Genomic DNA, 25277 nt, shown 5'->3' with positions numbered 1-25277 from the left:
TCCCAAACCCCTAGTTCTGTACTCCCCCACTGGAGGGAAAATATCTTGTCTATTTACCCTATCCATGCCCGGCCTGATTTTTAAAATCTCTTTTAGATCACTGTCTAGCCTCTGAAGCTCCAGAGAAAACAGCCTATCCAACCCTGGCAACATGCTATACTTCTATTCTGACCTCTTTCAGATGGATGTTCTTAAACATGATAGGAAGGAGAACAGAATTCGATGGAATATTGCAAAAGTTGCCGAATCAATGTCCAGTACAGCCGCAATATGACCTCCCAACCCCTATACTCAATGCTCTGACCAATAAAGACAAGCCGGCCAACCGCCGCCTTCACTATTCGATTTACTTGCTACTCTACTGTCAAGGAACTATGAACCTGCACTCCCAAGGGCTCTTTGTTTAGCAGCACTCCCCAGGAACTTACTATTAACTGTAAAGGCCTGCTAAAGTTTGCTTTTCCAAAATGCAGCACCTCACATTTTTCTAAACTGAACTCCTCAGCCCATCACCCATCTGATCTAGATCCCCTTGCACTCTGAGGTAATCTTTTTCCCTGTCTACCACACCTCCCATTTTGGTGTCATCCGCAAACTTACTTACAATACTTATGTTCACATCCAAATCATGGATATAAATGGCGAAAAGTAGTGGATCCAGCACCGATCCTTGTGACACTCCACTGGTCACAGGCCTCCAGCCTGAAAAGCACCCTCTGCGTTCTACTTTTGGGCCAGTTCTGTACTCCATACGATCTAACCTTGCTGACCAGTCTCCCGTGAGGAACCGTGTCGAACGCCTTACTGAAGTCCATGTAGATCATGTCCATGCTCTGACCTCAGCAATCCTCTTTGTTACTTCTTCAAAAAAACTGAGTCAGATTCATGAGACATGATTTCCCATGCACAAAGCTGTTATTAATATCCAGGATTTAACTCTGTACATCGGGGTCTGCGTTACCCAGTTATAGGTGTTAATATTCGGGATGAAGTTCAAGTACGCCAGCATTTTGTCAGTGACTGTGTATTGAGTCTTGTTAATGTCACCAACACAATTGAGTTCCTTTTTGAAAGGCGGTCCCCGTATCCCTTGCCCACCAGGAAATGGTGGCAGTGTCCTTACCTCTGGACCAGGAGGATCGGGCTCAGAGTTGAGGAACAGCATCTTTGAAGAGGCTGATTAGAAAACCTGCCCAAGCCACCAGGCCATACTGTCTCCCAGCTGTCCCTGCCTCAGCCTCTAAACAGAACCTTCCTGTAGTTTCTCTCCTGTCAGACTCTCCCATTGCTCAGTTTGTCCAGGATCCCCTCCTGCTGCTGCACTGCTCCTGTCCCTCACTGACCTGTCCATCCCCCAGTGTCCTCCACATTCATTCATTGTTTACAATCTCATTACCCCAGTTCTCCAGCTCCGCCCCTTCCCGTCCATAGAGACGGCTCAATGATTAGCACTGCTGCCTCACAGCACCAGGTACCCGGTTTTGATTCCAGCCAAACCTGGAATTTGTGCATTCTCCCCGTGTCTAAGCGGGTTTCCTCTGGGTGCTCCGGTTTCTGCCCACAATCCCAAAGATGTGCAGGACAGGTGAATTGGCCATTTTAAATTGCCCATAATATTAGTTACATTAGTCAGGGGTAAATATAGGGTAGGGGAATGGGTCTGTGCAAGTTACTGTTTGGAGGGTCGGTATGGACTTGTTTGGCCGAAGGGCCAGTTTCCATACTGTAGGGATTCTGATATATTGGGCAGCAGCTGCTGTCAATCACCCGGACTCCTGTATGATCGGGAGCACGTGCTGTAGGAGGGGAGACCAGTGTATGGGCACAGTGCTGGCCAATTGTGGGAGTATGCACAGTACGGGTCAGTGCCTGGGAAGGAGGCTCTGGGTGTATCGGATTAATCTGTCATTGGCATCTTCCGGAGCAGGACCCAGGGGAATGGCCTGTTTCCTGGTACCCTGCCATGTGATCAGACTATCAGTGGGGCAGCATTTTGCAGAAAGTTATCAGAACTCTTTTTTGTGAAGATTCAGGGTTTTTGTGGAAAGTGACAAGGATGGACCTGCAATTTGAGTTCTAATTTGGTTCATTTTAGTAAGACGGGTTTTGGCCAGAGTGTGCAGGAAGCAGTGTATGCAGGGTGGTTGTCATCAGAGGATTCACCAACAACTCCCCTCACCCCCCCCCCCCCCCCCCCCCCCCCTCCCCCCCCCCGCCTCCCCCGGTGGACTCAGAATCAGACTCATTGGTTTGGTTCTTAGTCCGCAGACAAGAGCTAGGAAACTGAATTCAAAGAGAGGACAGAGTGTGTGAGAACCAGGTGTGGAGGAAAGGAGTGAGGAGGTTGGTTTGGATTTCAGTTCACAGAAGAAAGAAATTGTTAGATTGAGAGTTAAAACTTTGGGAAACATGAAACTACAATTTAATACTATAATTATCTTATAAAGATCCATCCTGTATTAATATGGTGAGTTGTTTTCTCAGTTGTAGGATACTGAAAGGGTGGATTTGTGGATGAGAAATTCAAATTGAACTTCATGTTCAGATCTGATAGTTACTTGATCCGTGCCGATCTGAATATTCATTGGCCTTTTCATGTGGAAGGAAAGGTGTGTATTCTGTCCGTGGGCGAATATTCCAAATCTCAGTGTGACTGGAAAAACTACTGAGACACAGCCAAGTCCATGTTAGGGTGGTGACTGTGGAGAAAGAGTTCATTTGTTTTTAGAAGTCTGAAAAATCATGGCATGTTTCCCAGGAAAAATTAAGCCACAGCTTTGCTTTGTAGAAGGACAAGACTTTAATTAACCATGCAACCAGAAAGACACAAGGATACCTGCACCATGGGAAATACTATGAAAATGGGATTGTTGTAAAGGAGTTCATTCTCGATCATGGACTGTAATCCATTGGCGTTGTCACGTTGGTTCCAGCGCCGTGGGGAAATACTGGAAATATGATGAATGCAGTGTAGGTTTCAGTTATTAAACTGTAAAAAGTGCAGAACAATTTTAAAGGATGTTGTCAGGGCTCAGGGGTCTGAGTTATAGGGAGAGGTTGGACAAGCGAGGATTGTTTTGTTTAGAGCAGAGGAAACTGAGTGGGTACTGTTCTAGAAGTGTGTAAGACCATGAGAGGCATGGATAAGGTGAATGCATTCAGTCTTTTTCCCAGGGAATCAAGGACTGGAGAGCATCAGTTGAAGGTTAGAGGGGAAAGAATAAAAGAGAAGTTGAGGGGTAACTGTTTTACACAGAGGGTGGTATGTATATGGAATGAGCTGCCAGTGGAAGTGGTTGAGGCAGGAACACTCAACAACAGGTAAAAGACATTTGGACAAATACATGGAGCATTCCTGATGAAGGGCTTATGCTCGAAACGTCGAATTCTCTATTCCTGAGATGCTGCCTAACCTGCTGTGCTTTGACCAGCAACACATTTGCAGCTGTGATCTCCAGCATCTGCAGACCTCATTTTTTACTCAAATACATGGATAGGAAAGGGTCAGAAGCAGATGGGCCAAGTGCAGGGAAATGGGGTTAGTGTGGATGGACATTCTGGTCGGCATGGGCCAGTTGGACCAAAGGGCCTGTCTCTGCTGTAGGACCCTGACTCCAAGTATATTTACTATTTCTCCGGCTATCTCTGGTAGCACCCTGGGATGTATTCCATCAGGGCAAAGAGACTTATCTAGCTTTAGCTCCATTAGCTTGCCCAGCTCTAATGCTTTGGTGATAATCGTTGTTTCATGGTCCTCACCTTCCTCAGTCTCCTTATCAATTACTGGCATGTTCTTCGTATCCTCCACTGTGAAGACTGACTGCGGTGTACTCATTCCTAAACCCTGCTGGATAAGAATAACTTGGTACAGAACTCTGAGAGGTCTTCTTTGAGTCTTTATTGATGAGATATGGCAGTTACCTGGATAGTGTACATGCAGAACACCTCCAAGCAGCATCAGGTAACTCCCCATCTGTCCGATGTAAAGCTCCCATTCTTTATACCTTTTGTGGTTTGGGACTTTGAATAGAGAGTCTCTCTCAGTATTATCTCCATGGCAACGGTCAGTTAGAAAGTCTAGTTCAGCTTCGCACTTTGTGGTTAAAACATACACCCCTGCGGCTCCCTCAAGTATCTGACAGGCACTTCAGTTTCAGTGGGGCTGTCTATCAGGATTCTGATATGGAGGAGCCGGTGTTGGGGTGGGGTGGACAAACTTCTAAATCACACAACACTAGGTTATAGTCCAACAGTTTATTTGGAAGTACAAGCTTTTGGAGTGTGCTGTGATTTGTAACTTGATCAGGATTATCTCTATGGTAACAGTTAAGTGCTTCAACAATTACAGAGACCATATGTTCCCCACACAATAGGTTCCCCTCTAGCAGTGTAAACTGCTATTCCGGCCCTGGGGACAGTTACTCATCACTTTTCTCCCCCAATCCCATCTAGCTTTCTGTTGATCTTTAAAGTTTTACTAATCTCCTAGTTTCTCCGTAGTCTTTGCCAATTTGTATGCCTTCTATTACAATTTGATAGACTCCCTTATTTCCTGAGCCACTCATGGCAGATTACTCCTTTTTCCTACAGTCCTTCCTTTTCCCTGATATATACTTTTGCTGAGCACTTCGAAAAATTCCCCCGTTGTCCGTCAACTTTCCCACGGTAAAGTCTTTGCTTCCAGTCTACATTAGCCAACTCCTGCCTCATCCTATTGTAGTCTCCTTTGTCTAAGCACTCGATCTTGGGATTGGATTTAATCTTCCAGCTTTCCAGCTGTGTTCTAAGTTCAACCGGATTTATCAGAAGTCTTTTACCAGATTACGAGGTGAGGCGAAGTTTCCTGGGTGTTTTGTGTTACATTGTCGTATTAAAGTACAGGATGGATGTTCACAACAGAGTATTCTGGACGGTGTGAATGTACTCACAGTCTAAAACCATAAATCACTGTCTCCCCTCAGTTTAAAATTGCAAAATCATTATCTCCCACACGCTTCCTCACTATCTAAGTTTGGAACGCTAATCCACCTGACTAGCCTGCTTTTTCCAAAATCTCCTTTGGTGAAGGTGGTGAGTTTTGGATGCAGCTTTCCAGTTATTACCGTAAGAAGATGAGCACTGGGCACAGGAGAGGCAATGCAGCCCTTCGAACCAGCCCCACCATTTAATACGGTGATGATTGAGCTCACCTCGGTCTCAGCTGGGTTTTCCCGCCTGCTCTCTCTCACCCTTCATCTCATTGCAAATTCAACATCTGTATCTCTTCATTAAATCTGCTCATTGTCCTGGCATCCACCGCATTTTGAAGAGGGAATGCCACAAATTTGCAACACATTGAGACAAGTACATTCTTCTTCATGAGAATAGAATAGATTCCCTACAGTGCAGAAACAGGGTATTCATCCATCGAGTCCACACCAGCCTATGATGAGCATCCCATTCAGACCCACCCTGTCCCTGTAACCCTGCATTTCCCATGGCTAATGGCCTAACCGGCACATACATGGACACTGTGGGCAATTTAGCATAGGCAATACACCTAACCTATACATCTTTGGACTGTGGGAGGAAGCTCGAGCACCCTAGGAAACCCACGCAGACATGGTGAGAACGTGTAAACTCCACACAGTCGCATCTGGCTGAAATAAAACCTGGGTCCCTGACGCTGTGTGGCAGCAGTGCTCACCACTCAGTTACCTTTCAGTCTCAATTGCCAGTTCCAGTCCATGAAGCAGCCAGTTACATGCCCCAGTGAATTGAATTCTAACAGCAGCATTGCCCTGGTAGGAGAGATTGAGGAGCTTGAAGCTGTCTTCTCTGAAGTATCTAAACATGAAACACTTCAAATGAACAAAATCGTCAAGAGCTCGACAGGATAGATACAAGAAGGATGTGCTCCTAGGCGGGTGTGCCTGGAATAAAATAAGCGCTAACTACAGTATCTTTACCCCAGCATCCCCTTTAGCTACATAAATGTTGAAGATTTATTTGCTGCTCTAATTCCACTCTCTCGATCACTCCCATTTTTCACTGCTGTAATGTTGATGACGGTGCAAATGTATAAAATTTAATTTAATCCATCCCAAAGCCTCTCTGTACCTGTGTCTCACTTGTGTTCACCGAGACACTCATTCAATCTGACCTCTTTACAAACCCTGCTCTGATATTTCCTTAGAGGGCTCAGAATTAATTAATCACAGAATTGTTACTGTACAAAAGGAGGCTGATTGGCTGATCAGCTCTCCAAAGGATCACCCTCACTGAATGCCATTCTTCTCCCTTTACCCCATAACCTTCCAATAACACCAGCGAGTTCACAACTAACCACAGCGATTGGATTGTTTTGTTTGTTCATGGGATCACGGCATCACTTGCTGGGGCAGCATTTGTCATCCATTCTAACTGCCCAGGAGATGGTTCAGATTGTTAACTCAGACAAAAAGACAGAAAGAAAGCTGCACATTTAGATCGCACCTTTGATGACCTGGGGCAATGAAACATGAATCAAATCCAATGATTTCAACCTCAAATCTCTGAAAATACAGACACAAAGCTTCCTACTTGTACCAGGCAGTCTCTCCAGCGTCCTTTATTTCTTGAGAAAAGAGGTTTAAGCTGTGTACCCGTTCCTGGTGATTGTAACCTCTGTGTCCTTGTACGATGTATGACTGAACCTTTATTTTCCTGTTCCCTGTGAGCGACATCAGCAGCAGAAACAGGTCCTGACCTGTGCGGGTTTCGGTTGGAGTATTTGTATTGACAAATTCATTCTCACCCTCACATACAGTGTGAAATTGCTGTAAAACAGAAGGAAAGGATTGAGTGAGAACCAACAGAAACACAAAGGCAGTGTGTGTACCTGAGCTGAATGAACCTGGCATGAGGAAAACGTGTCGATAATCACAACTAGTTAGAATCACAGAATCCCTGAGGCGCACAAAGAAACTATTCGGTCCATCGAGTCTGCAATGACCCTACCTCCATAACCCCACATTTTCCATGGTTAGCCCAACCCACCTAACCTACACACTACAGGCCGTGTTAGCATGGCCAATCCAGCAAACCTGCACATCTGTGGGAGGGTCACATATTATGTCTAAGTGCTCAGGATTGTGGATGAAGGCTCACAAACACTTGACTCTGACACAAATGCTCTTTTTTTTTCCAAAATAAAATCTGGGGGCAACTGCAACCGGAAAGATTTCTGATTATCTCATGAGGAAGAGAATTCAAAACTCATGCCATTGACCCAGGGGGCGCAGTGAAAGTTACAGAGGTCTGGGAACCATCAGAAATGTAACAGGTTGTGAGCAAGGTGGGGGTGAGACAAGGACAAAAGGACAGTCTGTCACTCGGGGGAAGACCGGAGAGATTAAGCAGCAGAAATGTAATCCCTCAAGGCCACGGGGAATGGAGTTAGGGCTGGGAAAGAAACAAGGAAGCAAGGTGAGCAGCTGCCAAAGAAATACATTGAAAAAACAGATCATAATCACATAGAGGGCAGAGTACACAGTCTGAAATTGTTGCTGTCATTGGTGAGTACAGAACGCTGTAAAACCTGGATCGTTCTATTACAGCCAACACATACAGGATGGACAAAGTGGCCTCAATCTGTGCTGTAACTTACTGACAAATTTACTTGAGTTTAATATTCTGGAGAAGTGTCAAATAAATCGCAATGATCCCATTCTGCAGACTTTAGTCCATAGCCCTGCATGTTCCAGCGTTTCAGTTACATCCATGTCCTTTTATTCTAATGTGATGCTGGCTACTGCCTTTACAAGCCCATCAGTGAGTTCCTGCCCCCCACCATCCACTCCCCTTCTTTCTGAGAATTAGTTTCAATCTAAAACCTCCAGTTTCTGACCTCTCTGTTATGAATAGCTCCTTCCTATTCACTCGATCTGGATTCCTCAGCATCTTATCACTTCAATTAAATCTCAGCTCATCCTCCTCTGAAAACTTCCCCAACTTATCCAACCTTTCCTCAGAGCAGACATTCTCCAATCATGGAAACATTCTGATCAATCTCCTCTGTACCCTCTCTGGTGAGAACACATCAACGTGGGGACTCGGAGTGAGTGCAGTACCTTAATCATGGATTAACTTGTGTTCCTGACATTTCCAGTGTCACCTCCGTGTTCTTGTGGTTGTCGCTGATACAAGAAGTGTTCTGGTTTTCCCACATGGAACTGGATGTGCACTCCATGGGGCTGGGATTCCCTACCATTTGTTAACTAATCCTAAATTAACTTCAGATTAAAACAAGATTATCAGTTACCCAACAATCAACTTCTTTCATTATTCTCAAGTTACTTTTTTAAAATTATTACTATCTAAACACAACAGGCTTTAATTTGCTGAACAAGTATTCAGGTATCTTCTCTGTTAGAATTACTTGAAGATTATTATCTTCAGCTACATTTGGTGAATTGAACACTGATTGTAAATATATGAATATCAAATGGATTTGAGTTTGATGATAATTAATTTAGTCTGACATTCGTGTTGATTAATATCAATATAAACAGCAATGAGGTTGATTCATACCTGCCCTCTGGGCAATTAGGGATGGGCAGGAAATGCTGCCGGGCCAGCGATACCCTCATCCTGTGAATGAATAAAGGAAAATAAAAGTCTCTACCCAGTGTGAATGTGTACATGTTCCACAATGCTGTGAACATTCCCAAAGCTAAGTTCTCTATACGCAAAATAACTTGAAGGACTGCCAATACCATTGTTCATTACTTGGTGTGAAAAGAGAAAAAAAAGTCCTTCAAGTTGTGTTTATGAGTAAATTCATTGGTGTCTCAGCAGGATGGCTGCCTGAGTGAATCCCTTACCCTCATCCCCCCCCCCACACACACACACACACACACACACACACACACACAGCAGGTGAACAGCTTCTCCCCAGTCTGACTGGTTTGGCCCGTTTCCAGGTGGGAATGGGTAAAGAATTCCCTTCTGGCATTCCCCACATTTCCAGAGTCTGTCCCTAGTGTGGCTGCACTAGTGTTTTGATTTCAGATAAGTGCTGGCAGACTGTTATACACACTATTACGCACCCCACCCACCGCCCCCTCCCTTCCCCCCTCCCAGAACCCAGTATAAGGCAGTAAAACTTTATCTCCTGCTGAGGAAGGACAGCCTGTGTTAGACTGAGTAGGAACACTGAGCATATTTACCTCAATGACAATTTAATCGGTGACCAGAGCAAGTTAAGCAAGTCCACATAAAATGCATTATAGCACAGAGAGAGGCCCATCAAATCCAAGCTGGTGCTCTGTAGCAGAATTCAATATTCTCATTCCCCATACGTCCCCCAAACTCTGCAATTTTATTTCCCTCGGATCTGATCTAATTGTTTTTATCAATCATTCATCTTCTCTGCTTGCACTACCATAATAGGCAGCATGTTCTGCATATTTCCAGCCAATACAGTCAGCAGAAACACTTGCTCATCTCCCGCTGTATCAAAACTTTACATCTGATCTTAATTCTTGTGCGATCACCTATTGAATACAGATATTTTTTGTCTGCTATATCTAGGTGTGTTATAATCTTATATAGCTCTATCAAAAATATATTCAACTTGTTTAATTCAAAGAAAATACAAATTTCTTCAAATCAATTCACTGAGTGCATTTTCTTCATCAGTGAACCACACCAGTAAGTCTGTACTCCACACTCTGAAGATCACTCATATCATTCAATATTGATGTCTAATTTGTTCCACAAATCCAGACGAGACAAGTTTTCTGCACAACAGCAGTAGTTTTATTATTGGACAGCTGGCGGGAGTTTCAAAATGTCTCTAAAGTAGCCGAGTGTCTACTTGCAGAGACTGTTCTTCATGAATCTCTGCCTTACCCACAGAGACAGTATATTTAATAGGAATTAGACAAAGACATATCAGTCACATGGGCGATTGTCATTACATAGTTTAAAGCAGGTAATTATGACCTTACAAAGCTTGATGAATGGCGATGTCCTGTGATAAAGTGTGAATGGATTACAGAAACTGATTATCGTATTGTTCATGATTATGTGTTGATGGGAAGAGATTAAGGCAGAAGGGTTCTTCCTTCAGTAAATGGGGGATTCACTTACCTATGCTAATATGGAGGGGAGGTAAGACAATGGGAGCGGGAGGCAGTTTAACAGGGTTGTGCCCAGGGCTCTCAGTCTTGTCTGGAAAGGGCAAATTCCTCTGTCTGGGGTTACGGGGCAATCCCCATGTGTGGCTGCAATGCGTTCTATTTTGAAGGTACAGTCCGCCTCCCCCTACTGAGGTGTTCTGTCTGTATTGTAAGAGTACAGGCCTCGTACTGTTACAATGCAGCAGTAAGGCTTTTGGCAGGAGAATGTTTAACCCTTGAGTCGCCAATGCATCCTGAAAGAAAGCAAAGTATGGAACTGGCCCCTCTGTGGTATTTTAAATTCCCCATTCTGACCAGGAATCTGGTGACCAGAATTGGATGCAATGATTGACTGTGACCTAACTAGAGCTTTGTCAATGGTCAGCATCTATTCCATGAGTTTGTTATCATTCCCTCTATTAATGAAGCCCAGTATCCTATACGTTTACTCAAAACACTTTATGTTCTCTCTCCTTTAATGATTTGTACACATTGTCCCCCATCCTGCTGTCCTGCTCCCTGTGTCTGTTCCAATCAAATATATATTCCCTTTCTACACTGCTTCTCTCAAAATGCATCAACTTACTATGTGTTCTAATGAAGAGACATATTCCACTCAAAATATTATCTCTTGCTCGACACATTCTACACGCCCCGGAAAACAGAACAGGACAGCACTGGGATAATCGGCCCACTATGTCTGTACGGATCATGATACCATTCCAAACTAATTCCATCTGCCTGTAAATGGTCCATATCCCTGCCAACCCATGCCTGCTTATGTGTCTGCCCAAATGCCTCTTAAACATTGTGATTGTTTCTGCTTTTACCAACTCTCAGGCAAGTACATTCTAGTCACTGACCACCTCCTGGAGAAGAAACTTGCCCGACATAACTTCCTTTAAACCTGCACAGACATTGTTGGAAATGCTCAGCAGGTCATGCAGCATCTGTGAAGAAAAATCAGTTAATGTTTCGGGTCTGGTCACACTTCCTCAGAAACGTTATCGCTGATTTCTCTTCACAGATGCTGGTAGACCTGCTGAACTTTTCACAAAAATGTTTTTGTTTTTGGTTTACAGCATCTGCAGTTGTTTTGGTTTTCATTTCCTTTAAACGTCCCCCCTCTCCCCTTAAACCTACGGCCTCTAGAATTTGTCGTTTCCACCTTGGAAAAAGAGTCAGATTATTCACTCTGTGCCTCTTGGTTCACCCCGCAGCCACTGACTTTCTAGTGACAACAACCCAAGATGTTCCAACCTCTCCCAATCCAGACAACATCCTGGTAAACCTGTTTTCAATCTCTCCAAAGCCTCCACACCCTCCTTATGTGGTGATCAAAACGGCACACAATACCCCAAAGGTGGCCTAATGACAGTTTTATATTCACTCCCCTGACAGAAGAAGGCAAGCCTGCCATCCACCTCCTTCACCACTTTCAGGGAGCTGTGAACGTGCACCTGAAGATCCCTCTGTATATCAATGCTGCTCAGGGCCCTTCCGTTTAGTGTATACATTCCTCTTGCAATGTGCCTCCCAAAATGCATCACCACACATTTGTCCAAATCAGATATATCTGTATTTTCTCCGTATAACCTTCTAACTGATCTTTCTTGCTGTGTCCTTTGACAACATTCTTCACTGTTCACAGCTTCATCAATTGTACCATCTACAAACTTGCTAATTCAGTTGTTTACATTTTCTTGCTAATCACTGATATATGTTGCAAACAACAGATGCCCCAGTTCTGATCCTTGTGGAACAGATGCACTGGCCACAGACCTCCAGCCAGCAACATGTCCCTGTACAACTGTTGCTGGGAGAAGTATCAAAGAGGAGCCTGAGTTTAGCAGCGCGGTGACCTTTATACAGCGCTCCTCATTTAAGCATGGTGGGAGAGTTCCCTCTCGAGAACTCTGTGGCTTCCCCAGCCAAGTACTGCTGGGTTTCCTTCATGCTTTCCGGTAATATTTTCACTCGACCTGATCTCCTGGGTTTGGAATGTTAGCTCGGATATTTCTGTGCTCCCTTTCCCAGTTTCTGATTCGCTGTCCCTCTGCAACTTCCCCTCTCAGCTCATGCAGTTGCTTTGCCAGTTCATTCAAGAATTGTTTGACCCTATCCTTGCCATTGGACATCTCGGGCACTCCCACTGCCACACCCTGTGGCACCTGCGTAGTCCGTCCGGTCACTAATACAAAGGGGGACTGCCTTGTTCCCTTTGCTGGGGTTGATGTTAATTTAATTAGGATGGTGGGGAGTACTCTAACCCATCTAGGGGACATAGCTTTAAATTAAGGGGTGGTAGGTATAGGACAGATGTTAGGGGTAGATTCTTCACACAGCGGGTTGTGAGTTCATGGAATGCCCTGCCCGTATCAGTGGTGAACTCTCCTTCTTTATGGTCATTTAAGCGGGCATTGGATAGGCATTTGGAAGTTATTGGGCTAGTATAGGTTAGGTAGGATTCGGTCGGCGCAACATCGAGGGCCGAAGGGCCTGTACTGTGCTGTATCCTTCTATGTTCTATGTTCTATCTCTGCCTGTCTCTGGGAGGGCCTTCGTCAGACTAGCTTTCAGTGTCTGCTTCATTTCTTCTGCTGTACCTGAGCTCTGGGGGTGGGATGGGAGATGGGGTTTCTGTTCAGTACCAAACAGGCCACAGAGCTGTTTAACTATGTTCCCTGTAACATGTGTCCCTTGGTCAGAATCTGCAGGGGAATGCTTCCACCCACTGCGTAAACCTGTTTATTAAGACCCAGCAGGATCTCCTTCCCTGGGATTGGGATGGGTGTCTGTGTCAAATCCATCTGTAATTGTTCCCATGGGACCCTGGGTCCCTGCTGCTGCCTCCATTTTATCCTGATTGCTTTCACTGGCTCACACTGTGAACACACTACACACCTTCGACAAAACCTTGCTTTATCTCTCCCTGTTCCAGGCCTCCCCCTGTAGCGGAGCATCTGATATTGCATTGTATCCTGCTAAATATGGGCTGACCCATGATATGGTTTTAATAATGTTTGCCTTATACAGCGTGGTGGCACTGCTGGATCATCCAGACTCTGTCTTGTCCTATTACTGCCCCACCTTTTTCCCATTCCTCTTTCTCCTGTTGTGGGACTGTTTCTGGGAATATCTTTAAACCTTCCTCTCTCACTTCTGCAGCTCCTGCCACTGCCATCTCCTCAAATGTCTGCACTGTTTCAGTCAGTATTTTACCTGCCTTATCCACATACTCACTGCCCTGTTGGTGTGGGGTTTCTACTTTCCTGTGAGCTCTAATCTTTATTATTGTTGCTTCATTGGGAAAGTTAGCTGCTTCCACTAACTCTCTGACCGGTTCCTCATGCTCTATGTGGCCCCCAGACAAGGTGATGTACCCTCACCGAGCCCAGACCAACACATGGTCATGAACAATACCAAAGGCATGCTGACTGTCTGTGAATATGCTGACTCCCTGACCCCTGGCTAATGTCCGTGCTTCTGTCAGGGCTTGTGATGGTTCTGCCAATCCTGGCCTCCACAAAAGGCCTCCAATAATTAAACAATCTAAAGTTTGCCTTACCCTTTCGCGATGTGCAGATGGATAGTTTTAAAATCCTGGTCTTTTGTTCCAATGGGATTATCCCCTCTGCCTTCCTGATTTGATCTCCCTGATATGATGTCCCAGGTACGCCTCTACCTACCTTCCCAGTTGCACTCTCTGTGGGTTAATTTTAAGCCCGGCCTGCCTGAACTGACACAATACTATGTTTAATATTTGGATATGTTCTTTCTCACCAACTGAGGTAATGAGGTGTTGGTAAGATTAAATAGACTAACTCCATCAGCCATACATCGGTGGGATATACTGGAATATTATGGGATCCCTGAGGTAACTGGATCCAGGTGTACTGTTTTCCTTTGATAGTAAACATCAGCTTATTCTGCCATTATGGACCAGAACCCATTCACAATATCAAGGGCTGAGACTATATCCTGTTGCGATTTCAATCCATTAAATACAGTGGTGTGGTTTGCTACTGTAGGATACTCTTTAGTGGCGGATTTACTGAGGGAGGTATAATCAATAGTGAGGTGGGATGAGCCGTCTGGATTCAGTGAATTAGTCTGGGATACTGTCGGTCTGACTGTTCCCTGCTTCTCTCAATCTGTTACTGTCACAATGACTGCCTCCTCAGCCCCAGCTTTAATGGGATCCTGTGTGTGTGGGGAGTGAGAGGGCCCTCGATCTTTACAGGATCCACAGATAATAACCCACATTCCTGTTTGAGTTCCCCGCACTGCTGTATGGGTCCTAGCTATAACTCCCCAGATTCCCTGACTGTTCCAGTCTCCCTGCAAGGTAACTACTCTGGAGATGTCGCCTCTCCTTTGCTTCCTGTCTCAGGCCTGTCCAGGTTGTTCCCATATTACAGTTCGGGTCTCTACGTCAATAGTTGCTCCGAACTGTTCTAAAATGGCAACTCCCAGAATGGTCCCTTCCTCAGTTTCACACTCCCATATCTGAGTATATTTTGCCATATCGGTGATCTGCATCGGGTTATTTCATCCAGCTTCCTCGATTCCCTCTCCAAATGCTCTCATTTTAGTAATTGAGAGGGTGGGGGCAAATCCATATCGGTAACTGATATAGCTGCTCCTGTATTAATATTTATTAATACAGCAAACACAGCATCAATAAATATTCATGGGCTCTGCATGTGCCTACGTGAGCACATGCCACACACAATGTGAACATCTATCTTCCTCTCTCTGCCTCCGTTCCTTGGCTATGTGCCCTTTCCTGCTTCCCTTGTAACATTGTGGGTCTGATTACCCTCCCTGTATTGAATCTATTCTTCTGTGTTTCTGCGTTTGCCTCAGCTCTCATGACCAATTCAGCATTTGATTAGAATTATCTCCCACTGGGAGTCCCATGTTTATAATTACAGTTAAATGGGGTCCCATGTCATCTTTTAAACACATCAAACCGATCTCATCATCACACTTTGGGGTTTGGTAATCCCCCGTGTTCCTTACACACCTCAGGCTTCCTCTCTGTATGATCCTCGATATTACCCTTGGCTCCATGAGTCACCAAGGTTATTTTAGCCCATTCAGCCTGTCTCCTCCCCAGTGTGTCCCTGCAATATCTGTAAATGCCTGGAGCCACTGATCAGCTGTGCACTGGGGGGAACCGGCTCACACCCCCATACCCTCATTGCAGGGACAGATTCTGCTGTACACGTCAGGGCATCTTGGCCTGAGAGATCTTGGCTGACACCATCTTCGGTGAGACTGTGTACCTCAATTAATTCATCCATATTGTCTCAATAAGGCCCATTAATACCATTTCTCTATCAGGCTGGGTGTTCATTCACCAACACCTGTCGTTCAGCCGGGTAAACGGTTCAGGTTTGGTTTCTGTCAGTTCCCTTTGTTGCTCCCTACTGTCTAGCCACGTTGGGCTTTGATGCCGAGCGGTGCCATGGACACGGCCTTCTGGGCCTTACAGGGCAGTGGGTCATCCCACCCATTGCCGTCCCTCTGTCCATACGTGGGCGCTTCGCCATCTAACCTGTTCTACCCAGTGTCACCATCCTCACTGTCTTCTAAGGAGAGCGGGGCACTAGGTACATCCCCCACTGTAACTACCAGCTGGCCCTTTGGCTTTTAGGTCTCACGTCTGAGAGTCACCACCTTCACTTGTTCCTGTTTCCCATAATAATGTAACCCATCCTGTCCTTCCTGGAATAAAACAGAACAAAATGTGAATTTGGTTTTACTTGAAATATTTATAACTTGACATTCACTTTACAGATCTATAGAGGTGAGAATTGTACTGTGATTATTTAAGTGAATTTAACATGATCATACAGTGAAAATAACTCTTAACATCAACGACAATGAACGAACTGAATAATATGTGATCATTTGTACCAGTTCTTGCAATGAAAATTCAATTTTATTTAATGCTTGTCACCCATTACACCATGGGCATTGTTATTAGGGAATAAAGTAATGGAAGGATATCAGAGAAAATAAATAGACTTTAATTTTAGCTTCACTGCAATAATGAACCAAAACAATATTTGGAAATATGGTTAAACTACATAACAAAGTTTCCAGTGTCATTATTGACATGAAAACTATTTTAGTTTGCAAGTTGTTTTGCTCTAAGAATAATTGGAAATGAATTGTGATTATGAATTGACCATTTAAAATGTACTTTGAAGAGAATAGTTAGATATATTTTTGGAGGAAATTAGGGAAGGAAATAAATATGTATACATTGGTATTAATAGTTTAAAAATGTTTGGAAGTTGACTGGGATTATTTGATTGAGAGAGGCTGCATGATTATAAAGACTAATTCACCTTTTCATTGCATTGTTGGTTTCACTAGAATCTGTTGTGGTCTAAGCTCTTGTTGTGTGCAATGGACTGTCACTAATAGCTTCATTAACCTGCGAGTCTCAGATCAGGTTTCCTTTGTCTGTAAGTCAGTCTGTAAGTGCGCAACACACCTGCTTTTCTGAGGGAAACAGAGACTCTTTTCAAAGGAAATAAGTGGCAGTTCACACACCATCGGCAGGGAAGTGTTTTTCTGAAGAATTTCATTGTCTATCTATAAACCGATTGTATCTGTGTTTGTCAGTTTGTGGAGGATTCAGCCCCTTTGTTCTCAGCTGTTTTTATACAAGCAGTAGCTTCATTATGTCTTTGCCAAGAATGTTGTTTACTTTCCCCTTTTACTGTGATTGTGCAGGTTAGAATATTCTGTGAATCAATAATGTTCAGTAACTGAACATTGAATAGTTTAGACTCTAACAGAGCAGTTGCCTTGTTTTCAGCTAATTATTCATTTCTTTTATTTCCTGGTTGTGTTGAATGTCACAGAAACAGGCTCTGAGCAATGTTTCCATTCACTTGTGTTGGAGACACTGACAGCCACGTGGTCAGTCAGTTTCAGGCTGAGGGATCAGTTTCTCTGTCCTATGAGATGGTGGTCACTTGCTCAGTTTCCGATGGCTCACCTCAGCGTCAGTCCATCAGCTGCTGAAACCCTGCATCCAGCATTTGTTCCCTCTCACCATGACTATTCCAATACAGTCCCAGCTTGTCTCCCACATTCTACCTCCATTACCTCATGATCACCTCAGATTTTGCTGTCTGTGTCCTTGCAGCAAGTTGTGTCAGACACCTTCCTCAGTTTTAACCTGATCTACATTATGTTCAGAAAGATATTTTCAAAATTTGGTTCACTGCTTTTAAACCTACCCGGGCCTTCACCCTGTCCTCCCTGCGTAGTTCCACACCTCCCTGGGGTATCTGCACTTATCCAATTCCAGCTGTGTGAGGGTTTCTTACTTTGTTCTCCTCCCTGTTGGTGGCTTTAGTTTCAGTTGCCTTGAACCTAAACTTGGTCATTCTCTTCCCCCATTCCCTTCAATGCTCCTTAATTCTCCCTGTTTGATCAAGGTTTTGGTTCCCACCCTTTGTAGCTCGGGAACAGTCCTGTGGTATCATTGCTGAACTGTTAATGCAGAGACCCAGCGAATATTCTGGGGTCCCTCATTCGAATCCCACCATGACAGACGGGGAACTTGAATTTAATAATCATCTAGCAATATGAGTCTATTGATGAAATTATTCTCCATTGTCAGGAAAAACCCATCTGGTTCAGTAATGCCCTTTCAGGACGGAAGCTGCCATCCTGACCTGGTCTGGCCTACATGTGACTCCTGACCCACAGCAATGTGGTTGGCTCTTACCTGCTCTCTGGGTAATGAATGCTGCCCACAGCCAGTGGCACCTACATCCAGTGAATGAATTTTAAACAAAAATCTCAGTGTTGGGATCATGTGAGAGAAGCAGAAGGTGACCATTCGGCCCCTCGAGCCCAACCATTCATTAAGACCAGGCCTGATTTGTTCGTGATTTGTATTCCATCTCCCCTCAACGTCCCTTAACAAGAATCTATCAACTTGTGTCTTAAAAATACTCAGTGAGTCCACCTTCTGGGGCAGAGAGTTGCAAATTTGCACAGCCCTCTGATGGGAAACAAATATCATCATTGCTGTCCTGAAAGGGTGAACCCAATTTTAAAGCAGTTCCCTCTAGTTCAGGAATGACCCACAAGTGGAAACATCCTTTCCACATCCACCTTATCAAACCATTCAGGATGTTAGATACTTCAGTCATGTCACCCCTCACTCTCCCAAACTCTAACTGTAACAAACCTATCCTGTCCAACCGATCCACATTTTATTTCTGTCACTCCGGGTGTGAGTGGGGTTGAAATGTTATGTTATGTTTATTATGCAGTGAATGTGTTGCTTCACTGTGTGGGGTCTAAGAGTCAACATGAGCCATACTAGCTTCCCTGTCTCACTGTATTACATATATCTTACATCACTGTCGTGTTTCCATCCCTCCCTACCTCATCGAACTAAAAAGAATGACAGAGATCGAGAAAAGTTGTTAGAAAATTTGTTGTTGCATAAAAGGTATTTAATCTGTTTGTACAGATTGCATTGTAATTGTAGTAACCAGTTAATTAAAAGTTACTGACAAAATATTTTAAGAGGATCTACTGTTGGTGGTGGAAATGCTGCTGGTTCATATAAGAGAGGGCTGGGGTGAATACTGTACTTGGTTTTGATGAGAAAGTTGAGCAAGGTCAGATTCTTTTATCTTTTTCAATAAGGGGCAGAGATTGCAGCTAGGACAGCGTGGAGCTGTTTTGGTCTTGCAGACATTATAATAATATTTATTTGATGTGATGTGGGTGTCACTGGCTGGGCCCAGCATTTATTGCCCGTCCCTAGTTGCCCTTGAGAAATTGGTGGTGAGCTGTCTTCTTGAGCCGCTGCACTCTACCTGCTGTGGGTATACAGCACAAAACTGTGAGGAAAGGCTGAGGCACTTGGGTCTGTTCTCATTGGAGAAAAGAAGGTTTAGGGGAGATTTGATAGAGGTGTACAAGATGGTTAGGGGTTTAGATAGGGTTGACAGTGAGAACCTTTTTCCGCTAATGGAGTCAGCTGTTACTAGGGGACACAGCTTTAAATTAAGGGGTGGTAGGTATAGGACAGATGTTAGGGGTAGATTCTTTACTCAGCGGGTTGTGAGTTCATAGAATGCCCTGCCAGTAGCAGTGGTGGACTCTCCCTCTTTATGGTCATTTAAGCGGGCATTGGATAAGCATATGGAGGTTATTGGGCGAGTATAGGTTAGGTAGGCTTTGGTCGGCGCAACATCAGGGGCCGAAGGGCCTGTACTGTGCTGTATTTTTCTATGTTCTATGTAATACCTTGGGGTGGGGATTTCCAGGATTTTGACCCAGCGACAGTGAAGGAACAGCTATATATTTCCAATTCAGGGTGATTAGTACCTTATTGGGGAACTTGAAGATAGTTGTCTTTCCATCTAGCTGCTGCTCTTGTCCTTCTCGATGGAAGTGGCCATGGGTTTGAAAGGTGCTGGTTCGTGATTTCCTGCAGTGCATCTTGTAGATAGTATACACTGCTGCTACGGAGCATCAGTGGTGGTGGGGGTGTGGGGGGTGGATACTTGTGTATGCTGTGCCAATCAAGCGGGCTGCTTTGTTTCGTATGGTATCAAGTTTCTTGAGTGTTGTTAGGGCAGCACTATCCATGCAAGTGGGGAGTATTCCATCACACTCCTGACTTGTGTCTGGTAGATGTTGGACAGGCTTTCAGGAGACAGCAGTTGAATTACTCTTGTAGCCACCGTGTTTATGTGCTGAGACCAATTCAGTTTCTGATCAATGATTATTCCCAGGATGTTGATAGTGGGTGTTCAATGATGGCAACACCAGCGAATGTCAAGGGATGGTGGTTAGATTATTTCTTATACGTGATGGTCATTGCCTGCATTTGTGTGGGATGTATGTTACTTGCCCCTTGTCAGCCCAAACCTGGATATTGTCCAGATCTTGTTGTACTTGGACTTGGACTGTTTCAGTAGCTGCGGAGGGAATTAATTATTAACGTTCAATAACCATGGAATTATGCAAATTCCTTTTTCTATCAAATGTCATGGACTGTATCTTGTGGTCACTCTGATATTCACTTTGGTTATCTCCTTACTCTCTTCCTGATTTAGACACAAATGTTGGATCATCGATCAGGATAAAATTACATCAATTTCTCCTTCTTCACGGTGCACTGATAGATTTTGAAAATCTAAGTGTTGCTAACATCTAATTATTGTTCCGTTCAGTCGGGGGTATATTTATGCTCAGTAAATGCAATAATGGCTCAGTACATGAAGTAATGTGAAGATATGGCGGTGTACAAACTCACAATGATTGTGAATATCAATTTTTATTTTAACCATATAAACACAGTTGAATTGTTTTAATTATATTTGACTTCAATGCTCACATTCATTGTATTTCTGATCACAATAAGAGTAAACTATTTCTTGTGACAAAATTATTTAAAATTCATGTCACTTTTTTATGGACGCAAAATCGAATCAACACCCGTTTGTTCTCTCCTTTACCCATCGCAGTCAAGTTTGAATTGTACTATGCTAGCTTGGTACAGCACGGAAACAGGCCATTCAGGCAGCCCGGCCAGGTTCCCTAAACTAAACTAGCCCCATTTTCCTGTGTTTGTTCCATATCCTTCTGGACGTTTTCTATCCATGTAACTGTCCAAAAGTCTTTTAGATGTTATAATTGTACCAGCCACCGCCTTTCCTCTCACAGCTCATTCCGTGTGAGCCAAACACACTTTGTGAAAAAAGTTGCCCCTCAGATCCCTTTTAAATCGTTTCCCCTTACCTTAAATGTAATTTACACTGTAGAATCTTTATGACTGCAAAGTTATTAAAAGTTGAGAGGTACTTAGAAGCAGCATAATAACATTCATAGTTTAGTCAGTGAACGGAAGCAAATAAATTCAAGATATTGTGAACATTACAATGAACAACGGATACAAGTTGAGAAAATGTTGGATTGAAAAATAATTCAGAAGACACTTAGATATTTTCTAATCAACTCTGAGGTGCTTTGACACATCTCTGTTGAAGTTTAGAATTGAATCCATACCTCCTGGTCTTTCAGTACAGACATTACCAGAGCCCTACATAATGTTCCTATGCAAGAAGGGCAGGACTATAATCACATACTTACGGTGGTTACTCACAGGGAAAACTGCTCAAATATTTATTGTGATAATCAGACTGGGTTGTATTCGACAATTCCAGTGTGTAATGGACTGATAAAAGGAATTAGTAATTCATAAAAATGTTGGAACGAAGCGACAATGATCTTAAACAAATATAAATCTCATGATAATCAAGTAATTAAATATGTTTGAAGCAGTCATTTATGTACTCAAAATTAAACTGCTTTGTAATGCTCATGACTTGGAAGTAAAGCATTAGTCATTCAATGTGACTATTAATCGAAAGATAATTTCCCTCATTTTCACAAAATTGTGATTTCTAAGAATTCAAGATTTATTGTAAAAGAATAGAGCAAACATTTGTTAATTCTGGTTTGTATACACAAGAAACACGTGAAATTAATACAATGTTTAACATGAAAAATACTTAGCTCTTATTGTAATAATTAGAAATATAGAAATGTTAGCATTGAAATGAAATACAATTAATACAAGGACGCAAAAAACTGTGGATACTGGAAATCAGACACAAAAATAGCTGATAACAAATTTAAGAATGATGAGAAAACCCTTACTGCAATGTAATTGTACAATATGTTGGAAAGAACTGAAATATTGATGTGAAAACTAGTTAGTCATCTCTTAATTGATAAGACTGATTAATGATCATTTAATTAAAATGAGAATTCAAATGAAAGAGAATGAGATAGTTACTATGAGTGTTGGGTGAGAAAACTTTGCTTGATTGCAGGTGTGTTGACCTGAAACGAGTGTAAATATTTCATCATGATACTGGCACTAAGAAATAATAGATTCAACTCTCATGATGGTGTGATAATTGAAATTACAATTAAAGAATAATTAATGTTGGAACTAAACACTTAAAACGATTCAATATTTTCACAGCAGTTTGTACTAGATATTCAATAAGATCAGTAAACTGAGAATTAAAATATTGGGTTAATTTCAAAACAAAAATCACACCTTCAGAGATTATTCATCAGAATAGTTTTGTCATTGAAAGAAACCTCATTTATTCAAGAATTCTGCATTTTCCTCATTTTCTGTCTTTTTCCCACAGGGATCTGCACTGGAACCCTTCTGTTTGCGGGACAAATATATATAAGTGACATGGATTAAAATCTAATTTGGTGAGTTAATAAGTTTGCAGACGATACAAAGTTCAGTGCAGTTGTGGATAATGTAGAGGGTTGTCAAAGAATGCAGCAGGAAAAAGATAAATTGCAGATATGGGCAGAGAAATTAAAGGCAAAGTTTAATCCATACAACTGTGAGGTGTTTCACTTTGGGAGCTCAAATATTAAGGAAAAGTAGGTAATGGCAGGACCCTGAACAGCTTTGTTGTTCAAAGGGATCTTGGCATTCAAGACCATGGCTCCCTGAAGTGACCATGCAAGTAGATAGGGTGGTCAGGAAGGCAAATGGCATGCTTGCCTTTATTGGTCAGGGAACTGATTACAAGAGTCAGGATGGCATGTTGCAACTTTATAAGACTTTGGTTAAGGCATACTTAAAGTATTGTATTCACTCCTATTCGCCACATTATAGGACGGGTATGGTGGCTTTGGAGAGGGTACAGAGGGCATTTACCAGGATGCTGCCTGGATTTGGAGACGTGAGAAAAACTCAGGTTGCTTTTTTGTGGAGTAGCGGAGGATGGAGGAAGAATTGATGCAAGTCTATACAATCAGGAGATACGTAAATAGGGTTGACAGTCAAAATGGTTTTTCCCAGAGTTGAAACGTCAAAAGTATGTGACATGCATTTAAGGTTAGGGGAGACAGTTCAAGGGGCATGTGAGGGGCAATTTGTTTTTTACAAAGGGAGTGGTAGGTGTCTGGAATGAACTTCCAGGGTTGGTGGTAGAGGCAGATACATTAGGGCTTTTTTAAATGTTCATTTAGATAATTTGGAAGGATGTGGACAGAAGGGGTGAGTTTATTTTGCATTATGTTCAGCACAACGTTATGGGCCAAAGGGCCCATTCCTGTGTTGCACAGATCTTTGAGAGAAAACTCATGTCTAACACATATGACATTTAATCTAATCAATATTTAGTCACTGGTGTCAAAAATAGGAATAAAGTAAGTAGAGAATGAACTTGACTCTAATCTAAAGATATAGTTTGACATTTACAAGGTAATGCTTTGGTATTTTTTTCTGAATTATCAGCTTTGATGGAGATGTGTTGAAAATGTTTGCAGTTACTGATCTGCTGAACCAAAATGACCCCTTTTAAACTGATGATTGGACTAGAAACTTTTAGAAAAGTTGAAAATATTCGGTAAGGTGAGATGCACATCATAATTTAATCCTATATTTCTTATTGACAATACTCCAATAAAACGTTTTTTTCACGTCTATACCAAAAAGATTGATTTTCCATCCAATGCTCATTGGAAATATCTGAATGCTACTTATTTCAACAATCAAAGTAACCATAGCCTCATCGATTAAGAGTTATCTAATGACATTTTGCCAATAATTACTGTTTATTTCGGCACATTGTATCTTCAAACAACAATGTGAGATTTCTCTTTTATATTCAGTTCACTGACAGCATATTAATAATTTAGTTATTGCTAATATCTAATAACTGATCAATCCAGTGAGGGATATAAAAGTGGAATTATGGCTCAGTACATCAACTGATGGAAAGATATTGCAGTGTTCAATCTCCCAATTATTGTGAATATCGATGTATATTTTGATTTGATTTGATTATATTTTTCTTCAACGTGAAGGTTTATTGTATTTCTGATCTCAGCAAGGGTTAAATATTTTAAAGCTAAAAATATTCAAATTTGTGACTTTTTTTGTAAACACGAGAAAAAAACGTACATGTTGTTTGTTCTTCCCTTTATCAATCAGAGTACATTTTGAATTGTTGGAAGTTGTACATTTGTGGAAGGAAGGGGAGCTGCCTGCAGCTGAATAGTCACAGTGAATTTTTTTTTGGTGATTCCATCTGGTGCTAAGCATTCTAATTATCTTTTCATTATCAGAAAAATTGCTTTAAAACTATTCAGCAGTTGTATTTTTCATGAATTTACAATAAGCGCATGATATGTCTATTTATTTTTCCTTCAATTGTCACGATATTAATTTTTCGTAAGAGCCTATATACTTAGTACCATCATTATTGTGAATTACCATTTCATTCTCAGTCCATTGCATAGAAACAGTCGAATTAATTCCCAGCCCAATTATCAGAGTGAACACTGGTTAGTTTTCATTTGAGTAATCACAATTAATTATAATCCCACCCTTCCTGGGTGGGAACATAATGAAAGGAACCTGTGGAATCCAGTAGAGTGTCTCCCACGAGACCAGGAAGTGTGCGTTGAGTTCCCATCTTCAACAGAGATGCACCAAAACAGCTTCGAATGGTGATTAGAAAATATCTAAGCAGAGTTTGAATTGCTTTTCAATCCAATTTTGGATTTGCTCTGTCTGTTGTTCATTCCAATAATCACAGAATCTGCAATTTATTATCTTCAGGTCATTAATAAATGTATGTATCACATTACATTGTCTCTAAATTTTAGATTTGAGGACACTGTAGTTTTCAAATTTAAAATATCACATACCTTACTACTTCCACTTATCTCACTTTGTGTATGATGGCTTCAAAGCATTTTGCTAAGCAATTCTACTCAACATAAAGATTTTGTTGACTTTAAATAGTATCTTTAGCACTCGCTTATCAATCTATTCCTAAATCAAAGAATCATAGAGTCATAGAATCCCTACAGTGTTGAAACAGGCTACTTGTCTCAACAAGTCCACACCGACCCTCCGAAGAGTAACCCACCCAGACACATTCCCTTGTTCTATTACTCGACATTTCCCCTGACTAATGCACCTAACCTACACATCCGTGAACACTATGGGCCATTTAGCATGGCCAACTCACCTAACCTGTAGACTTGGATACTATGGCATTGTTATTGAAATCAATGCTCACA

At 42.4% G+C, this 25277-nt stretch overlaps 1 long non-coding RNA gene across 5 annotated transcripts in view; it reads left to right on the top strand.

The window, feature by feature from the left end:
- Positions 1 to 23563, top strand: part of LOC132812403 (uncharacterized) — a 52670-nt gene extending 29107 nt beyond the window's left edge. For 4 of the 5 annotated variants that reach the window (XR_009643620.1, XR_009643617.1, XR_009643616.1 and 1 more), the window contains 2 exons: positions 22370 to 22439; positions 23482 to 23563. This is a non-coding gene — a long non-coding RNA (uncharacterized LOC132812403). Of the gene's footprint in view, positions 1 to 181; positions 348 to 22369; positions 22440 to 23481 lie in introns of those variants that run through there. The other variant, XR_009643618.1, reaches the window with a different exon arrangement.
- The last annotated feature ends 1714 nt before the right edge of the window (positions 23564 to 25277 follow it).

This window comes from Hemiscyllium ocellatum, unplaced genomic scaffold (genome assembly GCF_020745735.1).
Source record: "Hemiscyllium ocellatum isolate sHemOce1 unplaced genomic scaffold, sHemOce1.pat.X.cur. scaffold_269_pat_ctg1, whole genome shotgun sequence".
Classification (NCBI taxonomy): domain Eukaryota; kingdom Metazoa; phylum Chordata; class Chondrichthyes; order Orectolobiformes; family Hemiscylliidae; genus Hemiscyllium; species Hemiscyllium ocellatum.
This window is presented reverse-complemented; position numbering and strand designations above follow the sequence as displayed.